General features: G+C 41.0%; 1 protein-coding gene across 3 annotated transcripts in view; it reads right to left on the bottom strand.

Moving 5' to 3' along the window:
* Vti1a (vesicle transport through interaction with t-SNAREs 1A) overlaps positions 1 to 22,089 on the bottom strand; it is a 328,073-nt gene that overhangs the window by 222,056 nt on the left and 83,928 nt on the right. The gene's annotated exons all lie outside the window — the stretch shown is intronic.

Raw genomic sequence — 22,089 nt, forward strand, 5'->3', positions numbered from 1 at the left:
CAAAGGTATTTTTTTCAAATTATTAGTGTCTCAGTATGGCCAACGCTATTTGGAATTTTCAATAAAAATGAAAGCCAGTAATGACCAGTGGGATTAAGTATCAGGACTCAGTCTTCCGTGTAAAATGACTCCCAGGTTTGCAGTCCGCTGGGCTCACTGCTGCTCTCATTTTAAGATCTGCATGTACAGACGACATCAAGTTCTGGACAAACACACTAACAACAGGTCTATTTCAACAGGCCATCGGCTTCTATGGATGCTTATGTTTTATAAAGCATCAATTTCTTTCTTTCTTTCTTTTTTTTTTCGAAGCAGGGTTTCTCTGTGTAGTTTTGGTGCCTGTCCAGGATCTTGCTTTGTAGGCCAGGCTGGCCTTGAACTCACAGAGATCTGCCTGCCTCTGCCTCCCGAGTGCTGGGATTAAAGGTGTGAGCCACCACTGCCTGGCTAAGCATTCATTTCTTAAAGGGAACTTTTTAAAAAAAAGCATGGTCTCCATGACAATGGACTAGTTTCACAGAGTAAAAAGCAAAGCCGTTCTATTGCTCATGACTGAAACTGTGCTGGCTTTATAATGCTGCAAATACTCAAAAATTTCTGTGGAAATTCAAATACTTTACTAAAAATCATTGCGTAATTTAAGAAAAACACACATGCTGCTCAATGAATTGTGATATTAGTGCTTTATACTGGAATGAATGAGACCACACCTGTCTGGACCAGATTCAGATCCCTTTATCTTCTTTCAAAGTTGTATCACAATAAGGCAACTGAATCATTTACAAGGTCTTTATAGTTGAAATAGCAGAGTCATGTATCAGTAGAACTTTTGTTCTAACATTTTAATTTTGGGAATAGGCAATTCTAAGATGTAGCTTAAGTTTTCCTGCCTGGCCCACAGTCAGGATATATCTCTTTCACCTGCCAGTCCCACAGCCTCTCAGACCCGACCAAGTAAACACAGAGACTTATGTTGCTTTCAAACTGTATGGCCGTGGCAGGCTTCTTGCTAACTGTTCTTATAGCTTAAATTAATCCATTTCCTTTAATCTATACCTTGCCACATGGCTCGTGGCTTACCGGCAACTTCACAAGCTGTTTCTCATCGTGGCGGCTGGCAGTGTCTCTCTCACTCAGCCTTCCACTTCCCAGCTTTATTCTCCTCCTTGCCCCGCCTATACTTCCTGCCTAGCCAACGGCCAATCAGTGTTTTATTGATTAATTAGCAACACATTTGCCATACATCCCACAGCACTTCCCCCCCCCCTTTTTTTTTTTTTCAAAAAGGAAGGTTTTAACCTTAACAAAGTAAAATTACATATAATTTGGGAATTTGGGCGTAGCTTCTCTTACTACTTCCTGCTGGAAGGGGGCGCTGTACCTTATGGGGAAACAAAGAAAATTTTAGAATTATGGAATAGTCCATGAGGCTGTATCGTCTGAGCCAGATGCCTTCAAACCATTCTGGATGTTGGATCATCTGGGCCATGGTGTCATGGGAGACCTTTCAGGGGGTCTTGGCTGGTCAAACCTGATGTATCTTAATCTTGAACAAATCCATAGCCTCTGGCTTTCTGTGGGAACAAAAGCAGAGACTCCTTTCCAAAGTAACATATCCTTATATCCAAATTTTGAAGTCAAGATATCTTTAAAATATACATTTTGGCATAACTCAACAGCTTTTACAATCAAATGTTTTTCTGCAGTTAAAAATTCCAAAGACAACACAATCCAGATTCTCTGTGTAATATCCATTTTTACGTGGCTTATTTTTTATACTACCTTTACTGTCTCTTTAATGACTTTATTTTTTAAAACTATGTATTTGTTTCTATAACTCTATATATCACCTTTTTTGTCTCTTTCAAGCCTACGTATCTTTTACAAACATTGTAAACTATTACATCTGAATCTGTCTTATTGTGAATCTCTTGCCTTAAACTGCAGCAGCTGTGGCTGCTGGCTCCGCCCACCTCAGCTTCCCAACATGGCTACGGTTACCGCCAGCTCTGGGAGCTATCGTGGGTCTATGCTTTTATCCAAGCAGCATGTAGTCCAGAAACTTCTTTTTTTGTTTTATACTAGCAATGTCTAAATCCACCATGCAGCTTAATGTGCCACTTGCAGAGGCCTCATTTCTGCCCTACTGCAGATCAAGCACACGCGCTAGGAACCCGCCAATAGCTCAAACCAGCAGCTGCCGCTCATTTGAGAGAGACAATTAGGAAGCTGTTTTTAGCTCCGTTTTAGAATCTTTTTTCAGGTTTTAGATGGAAACTCTTGCCACCACGTTGGACGCCATTTGTAGCTGGAGTTTTCCTGCCTGGCCCACAGTCAGGGCAAATCTCTTTCACCTGCCAGTCCCACAGCCTCTCAGACCCGACCAAGTAAACACAGAGACTTATGTTGCTTTCAAACTGTATGGCCGTGGCAGGCTTCTTGCTAACTGTTCTTATAGCTTAATTAATCCATATCCTTCCCTTCCAGCAGGAAGCAATAAGAGAAGCTACGCCCAAATTCCCAAATTATATGTAATTTTACTTTGTTAAGGTTAAAACCTTCCTTTTTGAAAAAAAAAAGGGGGGGGGAAGTGCTGTGGGATGTATGGCAAATGTGTTGCTAATTAATCAATAAAACACTGATTGGCCGTTGGCTAGGTAGGAAGTATAGGCGGGGCAAGGAGGAGAATAAAGCTGGGAAGTGGAAGGCTGAGTGAGAGAGACACTGCCAGCCGCCACGATGAGAAACAGCTTGTGAAGTTGCCGGTAAGCCACGAGCCATGTGGCAAGGTATAGATTAAAGGAAATGGATTAATTTAAGCTATAAGAACAGTTAGCAAGAAGCCTGCCACGGCCATACAGTTTGAAAGCAACATAAGTCTCTGTGTTTACTTGGTCGGGTCTGAGAGGCTGTGGGACTGGCAGGTGAAAGAGATTTGCCCTGACTGTGGGCCAGGCAGGAAAACTTAAGCTACACTAAGACATTTTAAGCTATGTGAAATTTGACATTTCTTTATTAATACACAAAACTATTGATTTGAAAAGTACTTCTCGACCAATACATACAATTTAGATACTTAATAAAACTTTTGATGCATCAGCCCCTAAGATACGACCACAAGGACTTTTTGTTTAAGTGTTTATTCACATGGAAAGTGTGTGCTAAACATTTCTCTTTTGTTGTTGTATTTATATAGGGAAGAACAAAGCATCATTAATCACTCTTCAGATCACACATTTAAAATAACTTAATTTCTCACATATAGTTGGAATACTTTTAAATGTTTTCTGGAATGTTAATTACTAAATTAAATGAAACGCAACAAAGTATATTTCATTTTCATGAATAGCACGAATCTTGGCCAGCTATGATTTTATAAGACACTAAAATGATTGAACTACTTCCACAACAATCATCTCTTTAAACCCCCAAACTAAAATGTTGATGTAGACAGGGTGAGCTCCAGCAGAAACAGGAAAGACTTTGTAAAAGATGCTGAAATAAGTGGGACAATAATGAAGAAGAAATGAGGGACATTTTACAAGCCTCCAATTGATGAGCAGGCATTGGCTTTTGTTTGAGACTAGTAACAGCTCTTTATCGATCACAAAAGTTAATACCTAGTAAGGTCAATACAGGATCTCAACTGTCAACAATTCTACTATGGAGCTTCTTTGCTTCTCTACAGAAATACTGTGAAAATGGGCACACTGTGTTTGGAGAAACCAATAAATCATCATCATAATGATAGAATGCTCAAAAGAAACGGGGCAAAGAAGTTACCAATGTAGAGGAGGTTTCTAAGAACATGGTCCTGTAGTTTGAGACACTGATCTTCAGCTACAGAGTCCAGAACTGTGAGTTGGGCAGTTCATCAAAGGGAAACAAAATAATAACTCATACTGACAAACGGAATCTCTGTACAGCATGTCCATCTGAAAAACCAGGATGTCCAATAATTCTCCCACAGCAGGCTTTTGGCACTATTCCAGTTTGTATGCAGGTGTATGTCAGTATCACAACACATTGCGAGCGTGTTCATTCCTTCTACCTTTTCCCATTCCCCAAAGAGTTCCTAACTACTTTCATGTTGTGTATGTGCCTGAGAATGTTCGTGATTACAGCAGCCATGTCAGATCCTCAAGACAGTGTACTGTCCTCTGGCTTTTACATGCTTCCTGCCTTCTGTGTGTTCTTTGATTTTGGGAGAGGATTGTACAAACTGCACAGTTTGTGGTGCTGAGGACTGTTCAAGCAGGCCTTTACACATGCTAGGCAAATGTTCTACCATTGAGCTATACCCCTAGCCATTAAAGTTATTTTTTGTAATTGTAAAATTATACAGTAACATTTCAGGAAATTATGAAGTTAAAAAATCTGTAATCCTATTATCCTTAGGTAATCATTTCATTGTTATCATATTGTCTATTGTGTTTTCAATATTGAAAAAGAATGTCAGTGTTCATCTATGTAATGAGTAAAGTGGTCTGTTTATTCCCACACATCTTAATGATGATACACAGGGAAGAGTCACTAGACCTTAGGACCATGTCTCTGAGAAGTCATGACATTGAAGAATCAGCCTATCTTTCTAAAAGTTCACATTGTTCTTTATGGAACGAAGAGAAGCATTTACGAAAGGGGAGAGGGAAGAGGCTGCATGCAGTGTTTACTAATGCTAGACTCTGGGCAAGACCACTTCATTGGCAAGTTCCTCTGGTTACCGGAAGGAACAAGTGATCGACAGAGGCAGAAACAAACCAGAAACCCCAACACAACAACAAAAACGCTTAAGAAGGAGAGGCCAAGTCAGGAGCAAAGGAGACCTGACAGTACAGATACTGAATAACAAGAAAAGCAACTCTACTTTAGGACAGTTTTAGATTTAGAAAAATCACAGTTGTGATACAGAAAATTGGAGACATAACTCCACACCCACCTCTATGATCATCAATCTTGCCTTGCTATGATACATTTGCCCCAACTAAGGAGCCAATGTGTGTGTGTGTGTGTGTGTGTGTGTGTGTGTGTGTGTGTGTGTATGCATGTATGCATCTATGTGTATGGGTATATAATACATGTGGCAGCCAACACCCCCAGGAATGATGTCATCACTTTTTTTTTTTTTAAGATAGGTTTCTTACTGGCCAGGGACTCTCAGGGTAAGCTAGGCTGGCAGGTTGGAGACCTCCGGGGTCTGTGTGTCTCTACTTCTCTCGTGCTAGAAGTACAAAGGGGCATCATCACACTGGCTTTTATAACAGTTCTGTATATTAGATTCAGGTCTTTCTCCTTGTGCAATAAGCACTTTACCAACCATCCTATCTCTCCAGCCCCTGGTCTATTTTTTATTAACTGAAATCAATACAGTATAAGCATTTCCTTTGTTTTTAACTAATATCCTTTTCCTGTTTCAGGATCCCATCAAGGATAATGTATTACTTTTAGTTATCATGTCTCTAGTTCCTTTTGTGACAGTTTGCAATGTACTTCACACATGCTTTAGAAATGGAATATGTAAATTTGCAGAGTTTATCTATTGTCAACAGTTAGACAAAAATACATGCAGAAGAATTATCTTTTGTTACAGATCTAAGGAATATAAATAAATTTGAGAAGTGAATAAACAGAAGTTCCTGGTAGAAAAGAAAGCAAACAAGATTGGAAGTCTTAATGCATCTATTAATGTAATATAGACACCAGGTGTTAAAGCCTTGTTTGTCACAAATGCTAGAAAAATTCCAACCACAAATATGGCCTGTCATCTATCTACTCCATCCCTTCCCCACTGCACTACTAGTAGCTAGGGTTTTAAGAACTGCTCATAAGGCAATGCAGTAAGCAAGAAATAAATAGCATGGCTGGGGGGGGGCGTCAACTCCATATCTTATCAAATAATAATAATAATAATAATAATAATAATAATAATAATAATAGGTAAGAATGTGGTCTTTCCTACCTCCTTGCTTCTTTGGGCACCATCATCCCATGCAGCTATTGCCAGAGGGATACAGGAAGAACCTACGTGGAACTGAAAAGTACATGCATGTGCCTTCTTCATTCTCTTGGCTTTGCTGTTGGTTTGCCAGGGCAGGGCAGAGCCATAGATAGGAGAAACTTGGGTTCTGAACCACTATGGAAGGCTGTCTGCTCATTGGAACAATTGTATTGGATTTCTCCAAGAGAGAGAAACAAATGCTACTGTATTAAGCCACTGGGCTAACTACAGTCTACCTGTCATGGCCCCGAGTGCTACTATGAAGGTAGTACAAGTGAGAATGTTTACTGAGCACCTGTGCAGGAGGTTTATAGTTCACCTTCTCTACCTCTAAGAACAGCCTCCACACAGGGGACCTGTAAAGCTATTTCATATACTAGGAAAGAACCAGAAAAGGCTAAGGAAATTGTTGTGCCTCAGCTATTAAGTGGTAAATCTATCAACTGAACCTATGTCTGTAGCTACAAAGCTCAGTGCATATTCCACCTTGTTCTCCTATAGGTGAAAGGCAGGTGCTATAACCTGGCACATGGAAGTGAGTCCCATGCTTCCTACATGCACAACTTTAATCCTCAAAGGAGAATGAAAACAGTCCATGTTTTTTGCCCCACTTCTTATGTGGAAGACATGGAACTCCCAATTACAAGAGCAGGCGTGAGGCGATTAGCTTGTCTGATTTTGTTAGCATTTTTCAGATCAAGACAACGCTATACAAAACTTTGGAGAGAGAGATACACTGCACTTTGTAACCTGCTGATAATCTTATGGTGTTTAATTTGAGCAGAGTCTGGCAACTTGCGGAGGGCACGAAAGAGCTGCTGCTCCACAAGGTTTACAGTTAACAAAGGGGAGAACAGAAAGACGTACTTGTTCTCGCAACAGTATGAATTTAAAGAACTATATGGGGTGTGCATTCTACAGGAAGTCCAAGTAGGAAGAAAAATGAAACACTGTACCGTGCACACAGCAATAAAGATGAGGGATTCATTGTAGTGGGAAGTCACAGCTGGCAGGCAACACAAGTGAAGCAGTAAGACATGTGGTCCATCTTCACACTTAACTTTTAGAGAAAGGTCTCCTTTTTATATTAACAAAGTCACTCCAGTCAGTTTCTTTAACTTGCCCACATGAAAAATTTGAATGACTTGTAAGAGTCTTCTGCTAACAAACTACCAGTCAGAAAAACTAGTGTGTCCTTTATACAGTGCAGACGTCTCAGGATGGATGGGTTGTTACCAGTGCATCCTCTATACCTGGGCAGACCTCTCAGGATGGATGGGTTGTTACTGGTGTGTCCTTTACACTGTGCTAAAGTGGGGATTTAACCAGGCAACTCCACATAGTTTAGCTGGTAGTTAAAAGGAGGGTTTATTCGGCGTCAGTTATAGGATCTGGGAGAGGTGAGGTGCAGTCTAGCGTGGTTCTCTGGAGAATTCTAACTTGGTCTGTAATTCAGTATCCAGGATCACGAGGAGTCAAGAGGGCTGGCCCATATGGATCTTGGGTCTCAAGGGCTCCCATCTCGGCCACACCCCAGAGGCAGGTCATAAGCAGGCATGGCATTTACAGGCTGTCTCAGTAGGGCAGTGCTTAAAGATCAAAACTGGAACAGCTACCCACTACATCTCCCTCTTTTGTCTAAATAAGAAAGTTCTAACCTAATACAAAACTATATAGAATAGGAATGATTATCAAACATTGTCCAGGAGGAATAAGGGATAATGACCTAGACAAGAGGAAACTACAACAACACGAACAATATCAAATAAGAGACACATATTAAAATCCAGAGAAATCTGGAGCAAAGGTAAATGGCATATTACAGAGATCATTCCAAAAGGTGTCCTATCCTGAAGAACCTGAATCTAATACTTAATATGTTCTAGCTAAGATACAAGAAGATTGTAACTATAACTGCTAGTCTTCAATCCCATCAAAGACCTGAGAAGAAATATAGTAACACCTGAGAAATGGGAGAAGGATGCAAGCAACTTTCGGGAGTCTTGCTAGAGTAGACAGAGACAGCTGGCTGCCTGGACAGTCACCTAAAGTTTCTCAGCATTGTTGGTGCATTCAAATTGGCTACAGGTCTAGATTATCTGTCAGACCATTTTACTGTCAGGAGTCAAGGCAAGGGCAGTTCTTTGCCCAGTAGGCCATTTTGTGCCAAGGTGAAGACAAACTTCCAAACGGAAATGTCTCAGAAGCCCAACATTGTCTCAGGATCAGATCGGTGCTACCAGGAGCAGTTGTGTCTGACATCAACAGAATTCCAAGTTATCAAAACATTTAAATGCCATATTCTCTAGGTCTATGAAGTGTTTGAAGATTACCTATCCATCTGGCTTATGTTTCTGTAAGTCTGGAGGACCTAACTAATATAACTATAGAGATGACAAGCATAGGTGACTATAAATCTGTAAGTCTTATCTACCTAGATAACCTAAGGACTAAGGCTTCATGTAAACAGGGTAAACAGTCTGTAAGCAAATGTACAGTAAAAGGACAATGACCTCAAAATTGTGACAATACACAAAATAGCTAAAGCAGAGGTAGGAATGTATAGTACAATATGTAATATGACAGTAATCTTAAATTTGTATCAATATACCAAATATCCTAAACAGAGGTGGCGCCCAATGTGGGGCAAGAGTTTCCACCTAAAAACTGAGAAAAAAGATTCTAAAATGGAGCTAAAAACAGCTTTCTAATTGTCTCTCTCAAATGAGCGGCAGCTGCCAGTTTGAGCTACTTGTGGGTTCCTAACATTTGCGTTCAACCTGCTGTATGGTGGGAATGAGGCCTCTGCAAGTGGCACATTAAGCTGCACAGTGGATTTAGCCTTTGCTAATACAAAACAAAAAGAGGTTTCTGGGCTACACGCTGCTTGGATAAAAGCATAGACCCACTATAGCTCCCAGAGCTGGCGGTAAACGTACCACCGCCATGTTGGGAAGCTGAGGTGGGCAGAGCCAGCAGCCACAGCTGCTGTAGTTTAAAACAATAGATTCACAATAAGACAGATTCAGATGTAATAGTTTACAATGTATGTAAAATATACGTAGGCTTGAAGGAGACAAAAAAGGTGATATATACAGTTATATAAACAAATACATAGTTTAAAAAAAAGTCTTTAAAGAGATAGTAAAATTAATACAAAAATAAGCCTCATAAAGATGAATATTACACAGAGAATCTGGATTGTGTTGTCTTTGGGATTTTTAACTGCAGAAAAACATTTGATTGTAAAAGCTGTTGAGTTATGCCAAAATGTATATTTTAAAGGTACCTTGATTTCAAAATTTGGATGTAAGGATGTGTTGCTTTGGAAAGGAGACTCTGATTTTGTTCCCACAGAAAGCCAGAGGCTATGGACTTGTTCCAGATTAAGATACATCAGGTTTGACTAGCCAAGAACTCCTGAAAGGTCTCTGATGACACCATGGCCCAGATGATCCAACATCCAGAATGGTTTGAAGGCAACTGGCTCAGACAATACAGCCTCATGGACTATTCCATAATCCTAAAATTTTCTTTGTGTCCCCATAAGATACAGCGCCCCCCTCCAGCAGGAAGTAGTAAGAGAAGCTACGGCCCAAATTCCCAAATTATATGTAATTTTACTTTGTTAAGGTTAAAACCTTCCTTTTTGAAAAAAAAAAAAAAAAAAAAAGGGGAAGTGCTGTGGGATGGTCTGTATGTCAAGTGTGTTGCTGATTGGTCAATAACTAAATCACTGATTGGCCAGTGGCTAGGCAGGAAGTATAGACAGGACAAGGAGGAGAATAAAGCTGGGAAGTAGAAGGCTGAGTCAGAGAGACACTGCCAGCCGCCACGATGACAAACAGCATGTGAAGATGCCGGTAAGCCATGACCCACGTGGCAAGATATAGATTAATAGAAATGGGTTAATTTAAGCTATAAGAACAGTTAGCAAGAAGCCTGCCACGGCCATACAGTTTGTAACCAATATTAGTCTCTGTGTTTAGTTGGTCGGGTCTGAGTGGCTGTGGGACTGGCAGGTGAGAGAGATTTGCCCTGACTGTGGGCCAGGCAGGAAAACTCTAGCTACACAGAGGTAGAACATACATACAGTATGACAAATATAATTTTACATTTGTATCAATATACAAACATTTCAAGAGTAGAAATATATGTACATTACAACAAATATGGTTCTGTATTTGTATCAATATACAAATTATCAGTCGGTAGAGCATGAGACTCTTAATCTCAGGGTTATGGGTTTGTGCCCCACATTGGGCACCAGATAAAGTGGGGATTTAACCAGGCAACGCCACGTAGTTTAACTGGTAATTAAAAGGAGTTTTATTTGGGGTAACTTACAACCAGTAAAGGGGCTAGATACAGGATCTGGGAGAGGTGATGTGCAGTCCAGAGTGGTTCTCTGGAGAACCCTAACTTGGTCTGCAGTACAGCATCCAGGATCACGAAGAGCCAAGAGGGCCAGCCTGTGTAGATCTCAGGTCTTAAGGGATCCCGCCTCAGCCACGCCCCAGGGGCAGGTCATAGGCAGGCATGGCACTTACAGGCTGCCTCAGTAGGGGCAGTGCTTGAAGATCAAAGCTGGAACAGCTACCTACTACATCGTTCAGACCTCTCAGAATGGATGGGTTGTTACTGGTGTGTCCTCTATACCTGTACAGACTTCTCAGGACAGATGGGTTGTTACTGGTGTGTGGTGGTATTGTGCTCCCCAAAATATTGTGTACCCTAATAAACTTATCTGCAGTCAGAGAACAGAAAAGCCACTAGATATTTAGGATAGGCAGTGGTAGCACACACCTTTAATCCTAGCATTCCAGAGGCAGAAATCCATCTGTTCAAGGATATACCCAATCATGGTGACACATGTCTTTAATCCCAGGGAGTGAGCCTTTAATCCTAGGGAGTGATGGTAGAAGGCAGAAAGATATATAAGGTGTGAGGACCAGGAACTAGAAGCATTTGGCCTGGTTAAGCATTTGGGTGGTTAAGCTTTTAGGTTTTGAGCAGCACAGTTCAGCTGAGAGCCATTCGGATATGAGGACACAGAAGCTTCCAGTCTGAGGAAACAAGATCAGCTGAGAAGTTGGCCAGGTGAGGTTAGCTGTGGCTTGTTCTGTCTCTCTGATCTTCCAGTGTTCACCCCAATACTTGACTCTGGGTTTGTTTTATTAATAAGACCTTTTAAGATTCTGCTACACTGGTGTGTTCTTTACACTGTGCAGACCTCTCAGGACAGATGGGTTGTTACTGGTGTGTCCTCTATACTGTGGAGACCTCTCAGGATGGGTGGGTTGTTACTGGTGTGTTCTTTACACTGTGCAGACCTCTCAGGACAGATGGGTTGTTACTGGTGTGTTCTTTATACTGTGCAGACCTCTCAGGACAGATGGGTTGTTACTGGTGTGTCCTCTATACTGTGGACACATTCACAGGACAGATGGGTTGTTTGTTTGGTTGTTTTTGTTTTGTTTTTTTGAGGGGAGGGGAACTTGTTTGTTTTAATTACAGGTCTGCACAGAACACTAAACATTACAGATCATTCAAAGACAGGCTGGTGGGGTGGTGGTGGCGCACGCCTCTAATTCCAGCACTCGGGAGGCAGAGGCTGGAGGATCTCTGTGAGTTCGAGGCCAGCCTGGGCTACAGAGTGATTTCCAGGAAACACTCCAAAGCTACACAGAGAAACCCTGTCTCAAAAAAACAAAAAAAAAAAAAAAAAAAAAAAAAAAAACAAAAAAAGAAAAAAGAAAAAAAGAAAAAGAAAAAGAAAAGAAACAAAGACAGGCACGTAGGAGAGAGGAACAAAACACCATTTCCTCACAAAGTCCAGTTAAAACTTAATATCCCTTCCAGTTGGCAAAGGGAATAGCTGTTGGGGAAGTAGTTAGGAACCAGTCTACTCAACCTAATCGAACAATTTCCACTCCAGGCAAGTTAATCTGTTGACTGGTATCATGAAGTAACAGGAGTAAAGCCTGCTGAACAGGGTTTGCTGCTATTGCGTCCCAACAGGTACTTCATGAGTTTACTAACAGGCGTTTGATCCTCAAGCCCCAGGACAGAGCCAGGGCCTGCACCTTCCTGGAAGACAAGTCACCTTTCCCTTGACAGCAGGGAAAGTTTCTCCTCTGTTTCACTTCCAAGTACAAATATGGCTAATAGCATTAACTTAATCAGCATTTTTCTTGCTATATTAGAGATGAACCATAACCCAGTGGGTATCTAACCCACTCCATTAAAATTTCTTAGGGGCCCCAAACTGCTAAGTAAGTGTCCTACTGTGGTCTGTTTAAGCGTAAGTGCTGTATGTGTGTTGCCAGTAAGTAACTTTGAAAATGGAAATAAGGAAGATCAGCTGCACTGTGAAGATGTTTCCTGAATGCAGATATGGAAGCTTCTACCACAGGCTAGGACACTGGAGGGTGAACGTAAAGATCTGGGAGTGTGGAGGGAGATGGCAGGGTTACCCAGCAACAATGAGCAGTTTCTAGCGGCTTTCTCCTCGTCTGGCTGTAGGGTAGCGTCTTCCTTTCTTTAACTAAACAGGCATTTAGTTAACTGTGACTTAGAATTGATTCTTAGACACCCAGTGGCAGCCCAGTACCGCACACGACTGCAGCCCTCGACTGCAGCCCTCGACAGCCTGGGATGAGGACTGTACCTGGAAAGATGTATCCTTCAATAAAAAAAAATTTTTAATGTTAACTCTGTTCTCTTGTGGCAACGTTGGAAAACACCGTAGCCCAACAGGAAATACAGATGAAAACTTCAAATGTGGAGCACACACACAAAAAGCTGTTTTGAAAGCTCATGCCCATCAAGTTTCTCACTCCATGTAAGTCATACACAAAGTCTTAGACCAATGCCAACGCATGCTGTGAAAACTCTGAAGTATCCACCTCAGAAAACTCTGTTAAATACATAAACACGGCTGAAAAGAAAACTTCTGGGTCCTAGATGTCAGACTCAAAGAAAATATAAACCTGATTAGAAAAGAAATCCTAAGGAAACTTATATAAGAACTGCACAACAAGGTCATAAGCTTAATAGCCCTTTGCATTCTATCTGAAAGCAAATTGGCACTGTCATCATCTGCTTTGGCTTTTCTCACGTCACAGAGACTCATGGAATAAGGATGGCTTCATGTGTATCTTACAAACCAACTGGAAAAGTGAGACGCATTATGAGATAGGGTACCTTTAAAAATGAGTAGAATGCTTTTGAATGGATTACAAATTAAGTGCGATGAATTTGCTTGGACCACCTAAGGAGAAGGGTCTCTAAATAGGGTTCAAATGACATCTGTTTTCTACCAGTATGGAGCTCTCCAATATTCCAGAAAATCTTGCAAAATAAATTTACGTCCAGCTTAACAATCCTCAGGGCATCGCTCCAAGTGACAACCTCCTCTGTGCCCCCTGTGCTGGTCCCAGTTCTTGGAGTTGGAAGATGTCAACAGCTGGTAATTATAAAGTCCTTGATTAATACAAATTTAAAAATGATGTTTTTGGTTGTTTGGTTTTACAATTGGGTAGACTTTTAAAAATTTAATATGGCAACAAGCAATATGCTTCTCAGCATCAAGGAAGAAAAAACTCTTTCAGCAGAAATGTTCTTAGGGTTCTGAAACACTCCACCATCCACAGTAATAACAGGGTTCTGAAACACTCCACCATCCACAGTGATGACTTAGGGATCTGAAACACTCCACCATCCACAGTGATGACTTAGGGATCTGAAACACTCCACCCTCCACCGTGATGACTTAGGGTTCTGAAACACTCCACCATCCACAGTAATGACTTAGGGATCTAAAACACTCCACCATTCACAGTAATGACTTAGGGATCTAAAACACTCCACCATTCACAGTAATGACTTAGGGATCTAAAACACTCCACCATCCACAGTAATGACTTAGGGATCTGAAACACTCCACCATCCACAGTAATGACTTAGGGATCTGAAAACACTCCACCATCCACAGTAATGACTTAGGGATCTGAAAACACTCCACCATCCACAGTAATGACTTAGGGATCTGAAAACACTCCACCATCCACAGTAATGACTTAGGGATCTGAAACACTCCACCATCCACAGTAATGACTTAGGGATCTGAAAACACTCCACCATCCACAAGAATGAAAAGAAGACTTTCTCTACAGATAACTTTCTGCATCAAAGGTTTAGTTTCCTTTCTATAGAAAATGATTTTCTCTAAAATATGCATAGTTTGATAAAACAAATGGCTAATAACAACCTAGCCGTAGAATCCCATTCTCTGTTCTCACCTTACAGAACAATATTAAGTAGTAATGTGTTATTTCTGCAATAATTTGGACATGACAGACAGCTCTCTGATTTACAACCTGTGCTCAAATCAAGTGACCAAGACCAATAAATGGAACCAGTGTTTATGGACATAATACCCTCTATTCAGACAAGCTAGGACTGTAATGCTGGACATGTCTTGTGTCCCTGTAAGTCTTGATGAAAGTTTGACATATGAGAAATACAACATTCGCCTTTTCACACCACCTTACACTCTTACCGACATTAGAGAATTAGAGATCACCCCTCTACCAACTGACAGCAGTTCTGAGGACAGGGCCACAGATGGCATCCCTCTGCCTCTAAATTCCAAGGTCTTATCAAGCGCATTATCAGTATATGATTGGGGGGGGGGGTTGACATTCTGAACTTCCTGCAGGAGGTATTGGCTTTGCTATTAGCTAACTTAAAATGGTTTTATAAATTGTTTTCTATCATTATGCTTTATTTTACCAACTAGTCTTTTCTATGGATAATAAATGAATATATTTGATGATTTACTAAACATTTTCTTTACATTTACTTATTTGGGGAGCATACATGCAATAACAAGCATACTGGGGACAGAAGACAATTTGTGGGAGTCAGTTCTTACCTCTACCATATGGGTTCTGGGATGTAACTCAGATCCCAATGTGGTGACAGGTGGCCTTATCCACTGAAACAACTCATTGGCCCACATGTGAAGATTTATATTTTTGAGTGAAACCATTACATTATAAATAAACACACCAGTAAACAACTCAAAATATTTCTTAAAGGGGAGAATGAGATGGGAAAAGAAAAGAATGAAAATATATGAAGAGGTAGGGGAAATGTTAGTAAATATGGAGGTTAAATGACAGAGAAAGCCGCTTTAAGTATGGTAAACGTTCTGTCTCAATCAACACTTCTTACACTGGCTATAACTGCTAATGGCCTTGCAGTGTGTCAGTCAGAGTAGTCACAAGGACGCAAGTTCAAATCCAAGGAGGCAGGTGGGTTGCAGTACTGTCTCAGGCCCTTCCGTCTTCTCTAAGAACCCCACAGAAGTCTTAGGGAGACGCCATCAGCTCCTCAGCTACGGCGTTCAGATGGTATGAAGGAAATTATATTGGTGTGTTGTCACCGCTGCAAAACGCCCATGAGAGTCGGCTTCTGAGGAGACAAGGCTAATCCTGGCCCAGAGCTTCGTCCACAGCTGCCTGTGGCTGGGAAGGGTATCATGGCAGGGGTGCAGCCAAAGAACTGTGCACCCATGATGTAGGGCACGAGAGACAGGGACTACCATCTCAAAACCACCCCACAAGACACACCCCCAGAAACCCCTCTTTAACTTGATTCTACTCCTAAGAAGTAGTTCTCAAGCTTTCTAATGCTTCGACCCTTTAATACCATTCCTCATGTTGTGGTGACCCCCAACCTTAAATTATTTTTGTTGCTACTTCACGACTAAATTTTTCTACTGTTACGAATTCTAAGTTAATAACTATGGTTTCCAATGGTCTTAGGTGCACCCCATGAAAGGGTCATTTGACCTACAAAGGGGTTGTGACCCACAGGTTGAGAACCACTGCTCTAAAGGTTACATTCCCTCCTAGTAGCATTATAGACTGGTGATCAGGACTTTAATATGTGTCATTTCAGGGACATGTAAGAGCCAAGATATTAAAAAAATAAAGTAAAATTAAAAAGGCTAAGGTATAAGTAAAAGTCATTTCTTTTTTATTTATTTAATATTTTTATTTTATAATTAACTTAATTTCACATATCAGCCACGGATTCCCCTGTCTTCCTTTCTTCCCCCCTAACACCCCCCCCCCCCAATTCACCCTCTATTCCCACCTCCTCCAAGGCAAGGCCTCCCTGGGGAGTCAGACCAGCCTGGTAGACTCAGCTGAGGCAGGTCCAGTCCTCTCCTCCCTACACCAAGGCTGAGCAAAGTGTCCCAGCATAGGCCCCAGGCTCCAAAAAGCCAGCCCATGAACCAAGGACAGGTCCCGGCTAGACTGCCTGGGGGCCTTCCAAACAGTTCAAGTTAATCAACTGTTCCACTTATCCAGAGGGCCTGGTCCAGTTCCATGGAGGCTCCTCAGCTATTGGTTCACAGTTCATGTGTTTCCACTAGTTTGGCTATCTGTCCCTGTGCTTTTTCCAATCATGGTCTCAATATCTCTCACTCATACAATCCCTCCTCTCTCTTGCTGATTGGACTCCCAGAGCTCCACCTGGGGCTCGGCGGTGGATCTCTGCATCCGCTTCCATCAGACACTGGATGAGAGTTCTATCATGACAGCCAGGGTGTTCGGCCATCCCATCACCAGAGCAGGTCAGCTCAGGCACTCTCTCGACCATTGCCAGTAGTCTATAGTGGAGGTATCTTTGTGGATTTCTGGGGCCCTCTCTAGCACTCTGCTTCTTCCTATTCCTCTGGGGTCTTCATTCATAATGACCCCTCCCCATTCTCCAACTCTGCTCCTGATCCAGCTGGACAAAACTTAAGTCCAAGTGGATCAAAGACCTCAATATAAATCCAGTTACTCTGAACCTGATAGAAGAGAAAGTAGGAAGTAGTCTTGAATGCATTGGCACCAGAGATCATTTCCTAAATGTAACACCAGTAGCACAGACACTGAGAGAAACAATTAATAAATGGGACCTCTTGAAACTGAGAAGCTTTTGTAGGGCAAAGGACACGATCAACAAGACAAAATGACAGTCTACAGAATGGGAAAAGATCTTCACCAACCCCACATCTGACAGAGGGCTGATATCCAGAACACATAAAGAACTCAAGAAATTAGACATCAAAACACCCAACAGTCCAATTAAAAAATGGGCTATAGAGCTAAACAGAGAATTCTCAACAGAAGAAGCTCAAATGGCCAAAAGACATTTAAGGAATTGCTCAACATCCTTAGTCATCAGGGAAATGAAAATCAAAATGACTCTGAGATACCATCTTACACCTGTCAGAATAGAAAAGATCAAAAACACTGAAAACAGCTTCTCAGCCTCTGGGCTACCATCAAGTGAAGAGAGAGAGAGAGAGCAGATGAGAGACCCAGCCTAGGCAGTCTGGGAACTACAGAGAAGAGTGTCAGCACACAGGGCTTGGGGACACAAGAGGGGATGAAAGCAAGGTCAGCAAACAGATTACATCATGATCTAAGACGTAAGCCATTGAACACCCAAAACCTACAGCTCCAGGATGCTCTGAAGGTGTCCTACACCCATACAGAACTCAGGATGGGACAGTCATTGGTTCTTAAGAGAGCTATTTACACTTGAGGCCTGCATTCTGTCCTCCCATAGCTTCCTTTCAGCTCTTTCTTTTAAGGATCATAGTTTCTGATAGTTTTGTGCTGATTGTGATAGTGGAATATTTATTTGAGAGAGGGGAAAAAAGAATTACAACGTCAAAGTAAAGGGCAGATGACCCAGCATTTAAATCCTGACCATCAACAAAATGGATACCACCACAGCTAGAAATCATACCTGTCAGTAACTGGAGAAAGGAAGAGTCATTTTCCTCTTCAAAGATTCTGGATGAGAACTCAGAAGTCACACCAAACTAGATCAACCCAATGCTTCATGCAACCACAACACTATCTAGTCCAGATGACTGCTTCCAAAGAAGTTTATGAATGTGACTGCTAATCATCTTCCTTGATGTCAAACCAGCAAGCCCCCTGTCTGCACCACTCCAATACTGGGATTAAAAGTATGTGCCACCATGCCTGCTTTTGCTTTGTTTTTTCTTTAACACAGATTAAGGGTTTTGAACTTAGGTCCTTCGCTTGCAAGACAAGCACTTTATCCAGGCAAGGGATCCAGGGAAGCAGCTTAATGGGTATTAAACACATTGCATATCAGGGTGTAAATGATGCTTAAAATAATCTCACAGTATGAGCATATGCTCTCTGCTCAGTGACTGCTCTAGAAGAGACAATAACTGCCCATTTCATGAGATAACTTAAAAATGTCAATAGGATGCAAGAATTTCCAAAGGTGAATTTCATAATTTGTTAGGAAGCGTGATTAGGTAATACACCCTTATCTAACCCATCTTATCCTAGATATTATTCTTTTTAGGATCTTGTCAATTATCACCAAGTTAATGAACATAAAAGTTACAAATTTGTTAAAACTTTTGCCAATTATCTTGAAAGTTAACTTTTTTTTTTTTTTAAACTGATGGCTATCCATTAAATGATAAAATTTTGGAGCTTCCTTGCTTCTGTGCACTTATATGGACAGTATCTTATTTTACCTCTTAACATCTTATGCAACAGGAAGAGTCTAATGTCAAGTGTCCATCTGGCAAGTATGAGCATACACAGAGATAACCAGGGTACCTGGTTCTCAGGGCTACAGAGCTGATCAATGAAGGCTTCAATGAAGGTGAGCTTCTCCCACTTCATTCAATACATTCAGAACTATTGTTCCTAGATTATTGTGTTCAAGTAAAATTTGGAAAGTATTTCAGAGAGGGCTGGAGCAATAGCTCTGCAGTTACGAGCACTGGCTGCTCTTCCAGAGGACCTGGATTCATTTCCTACCACCCACATGGTAGCTTACAACCATCTGTAACTCTGGGCCCAGGGAATTCAGTGCCCTCTCCTGGCTTCCAGAGGCACCAGCATGCACTCAGTACACAGACATATATGCAGGGAAAACGTCAAAGACATAAAATAAAAACAATGAAAAATATTTCAGAAAGCCTCACATAAGGTTGCCACATTTTGTACTTTTCTTTTTTTAATATTTATTTATTATTTATACAGAGTTCTGCCTCTATGTATGCCTACAGGCCAGAAGAGGGTACCTGATCTCATTATAGATAGTTGTGAGCCACCATGCAGTTGCTGGGAATTGAACTCAGGACCTCTGGAAGAGCAGCCAGTGCTCTTAACCTCTGAGCCATCTCTCCAGCCCCCACATTTTGTATTTTTCAAGTAAAGAAATTCATCAAACTTCTACCTACTACTCTTACCACATCATTAAACTGTCCTTGTTTGTTTGACCTCAATAAAAAACTATAATTTTTGACAAAATGTCATTCTTAAATTGATAAAATATGCTTTATGGGAAGCCATTATATTCTATGTATGTTCTCATTCTTTAAAGCCCTCCGGTATGGAGCTAAGTCCAGGCTAACGCAGTTCGTGGAAAGCACACCCTCCCAGGGGTTGCTTTAACAGTCACTCAGCTCCTCTGTGTCCACGTCTTTTCCTTCCTACATCTCATCATTTTGAAACCCAGTGCTAAGTTTTTCCTCTGGGAGGAAGGGATGTAGCTCAGGGGTAGAGTATTTGCCTACCATGCATGAGAGCCTGGATGTTATCTTCAAAATTATTTTTCAAATTTGGGGCAGAGGACAAGGGATGACCTGAGTTGATAAGAGTGCTTGTCTAGTATGCACAAGCTTTGAACTCAATCTCAAGTACCAGATAAACCAGGTTTGGTGAGACACATCTATAACCCTAGCCCTTGAGAAGGGGAGGCAGGAAGAAGTTCAAGGCTATTCTGAGATATAGAGTGAGTTTTAGGCCAGTCTAGGCTATACGAGACCCTCTCTGAAAAAATGTTCTATTCCTTTTCAAATGTTCTTCTTCTACTGCCTATAATGAAATGATGAGTATTAAAAATTTACATATGTTCAAGACACAGAGCGGTTGACCTGACTACAGTGAGGGCTGACGGGGACTGCTGACCTGACTGCAGTGAGGGCTGATGGGGACTGCTGACCTGACTGCAGTGAGGGCTGATGGAAACTCAGGAAACACGAGTGACACGGTACCTGCCACAGTGCCCTGTAGAAACCGGAAGTCACTTCTCCTTTCCCACCCACTTTCAACCGTATCCAAGTAAATGAATTAGCAAGTTGATACTTGACCAAGCACAGTCTGGAGTGCATCTGCCCCAATTCTCATTTGTATTCCTCTGCCCAGACCTAATTCTGTAGTCTGCCTTAAGTTCCCAAGCTTTATGTGAGATATACACATAATTTGATAGACTACCATTGTGTTGTCAATATATACATTTTGTACATCAAAAGAAATAATTATCAACTCCCACACTACCTTACAATCATGATCAAAACATGGTCTTCTATAGGCCATCTTCTTTGATGATCTTCCAGTTTTGGAAAAGAACTACATGGATAGTGAAGTGAGAGGCTGAGATACCCACCTAGGGCCCCATCATCCAAGACTGAGATCACTGACACAGCAAGACAATCTCTATGCTTAAGCCCAAGCCAAGCCCATGGAGGCTCATCAATGGTTGCTTGGCAAGGAAGTCCTTCTTTAATGAGTATAAAGTTCAATAGAGACAGTGCCACAGTTCCCAAGAATTGTACACCCTTTTCTATTCCTTTAAAATATGCAAATGTTCAAATACAATAAAAATATTTTCCAATATTATGTATCACTAAATGGCCACATAATAATATGTACATTTATATATGTATTTTACAGCACATAAAATACCTTAATGTAATGTATGTTATTATGTTAAGAATTTTCAGATGTGTAATTTACTTCTATTTTATTGAAGAATGAACAGGCTTCGGGGGAGGTGAGATAATTCATTCAGAGTCACAGAAATAGGAGTGAGGATTAGAATGTAGCTCCTTCTACTCGGCATATCCTCCCCAAGAGTCTGCTCTTGGTTGAGCAAGACTAAAGGAGCCCCATCAGGGCAGAGAGTCAGCCTGACAATAACCAGAGGAAAGCAGCAGCCCATACTGTTAAAAGTTGGGAGGTTGATGGTCTTCTTCAGCTTCCTCATCACCAATAAATGTACAATCTCCTTATTGGGCTCTTTAGAGTGCAGCACATAAACCAACCAATCCAGCATAGCCACAAAGCCAGGGCAAGCACACTGGCCATTCATAAAAGAGAGTACTTAGGAACACTTTCATTATACCCACTCTTCAAAAAAGTGATGCTGTGGTAAAAGCAAACTAATTTTTTTCAGGAAAATTGTTAATCACATATTTTTGTTGTTTATATGGTATGCAAGAACACTTCAAACTATTAAAATACATTATTTATAATTTATAGCTTAGAAACAAAAAGGATAGCCAAAATAATAAGAAACTAGTAAATATCAAGGTATTAATGATAACTTGCTGTTTAAAAATACTCACTGCATGCAATGTTCACACAAAAAAAGACCTGTCTATTTTGACTAGACTAGTCTTAGAAAAATTAGGATGGTCTTCTTTGAAATACGGCTATTGTCAATTCAAACCAAAAGTTTGAATAGTATAAACCAATGGTAATAAGATAATCGTGAATATAGGCTTTGTTGTTTTATAGATATTTTCATACCTTGTTAGAGGTTCTGTTTGTGGCTTTTATAAAATAGGGTCATTAAAGGAGCCACTTCTAACACAGAGTAAAACAAGCAAACTATCATTATGTCTTTGTTCCCAGTTCCTATCATTTAGAGTGATTAAAATGTTAATTTTTACATATGTGACTAAAACCGAAGTCACAAACAAGCCAGGCTGCACGGTGCACTCACTATCATTGCGGGTGGGTAAACTGACAACGTGTAACTGCACATTAAGACAAATGTAGGATTTAGACAAAGTATCCCGTCTGCTTTCAGATGTAGACTTTCAAACCTCAGGAAGGTTTTCAGTAGATGTCATGCCTTTTAACTTGAAAAAAGATAAGCGCAAATAAGCTCCCAATTGTCTCCCCAATATGTAAACCACATCTCGGGCTGCTGTCTCTGCTGCTCCTTTGAAGTTC

Source organism: Peromyscus eremicus, chromosome 1 (assembly GCF_949786415.1).
Source record: "Peromyscus eremicus chromosome 1, PerEre_H2_v1, whole genome shotgun sequence".
NCBI lineage: Eukaryota > Metazoa > Chordata > Mammalia > Rodentia > Cricetidae > Peromyscus > Peromyscus eremicus.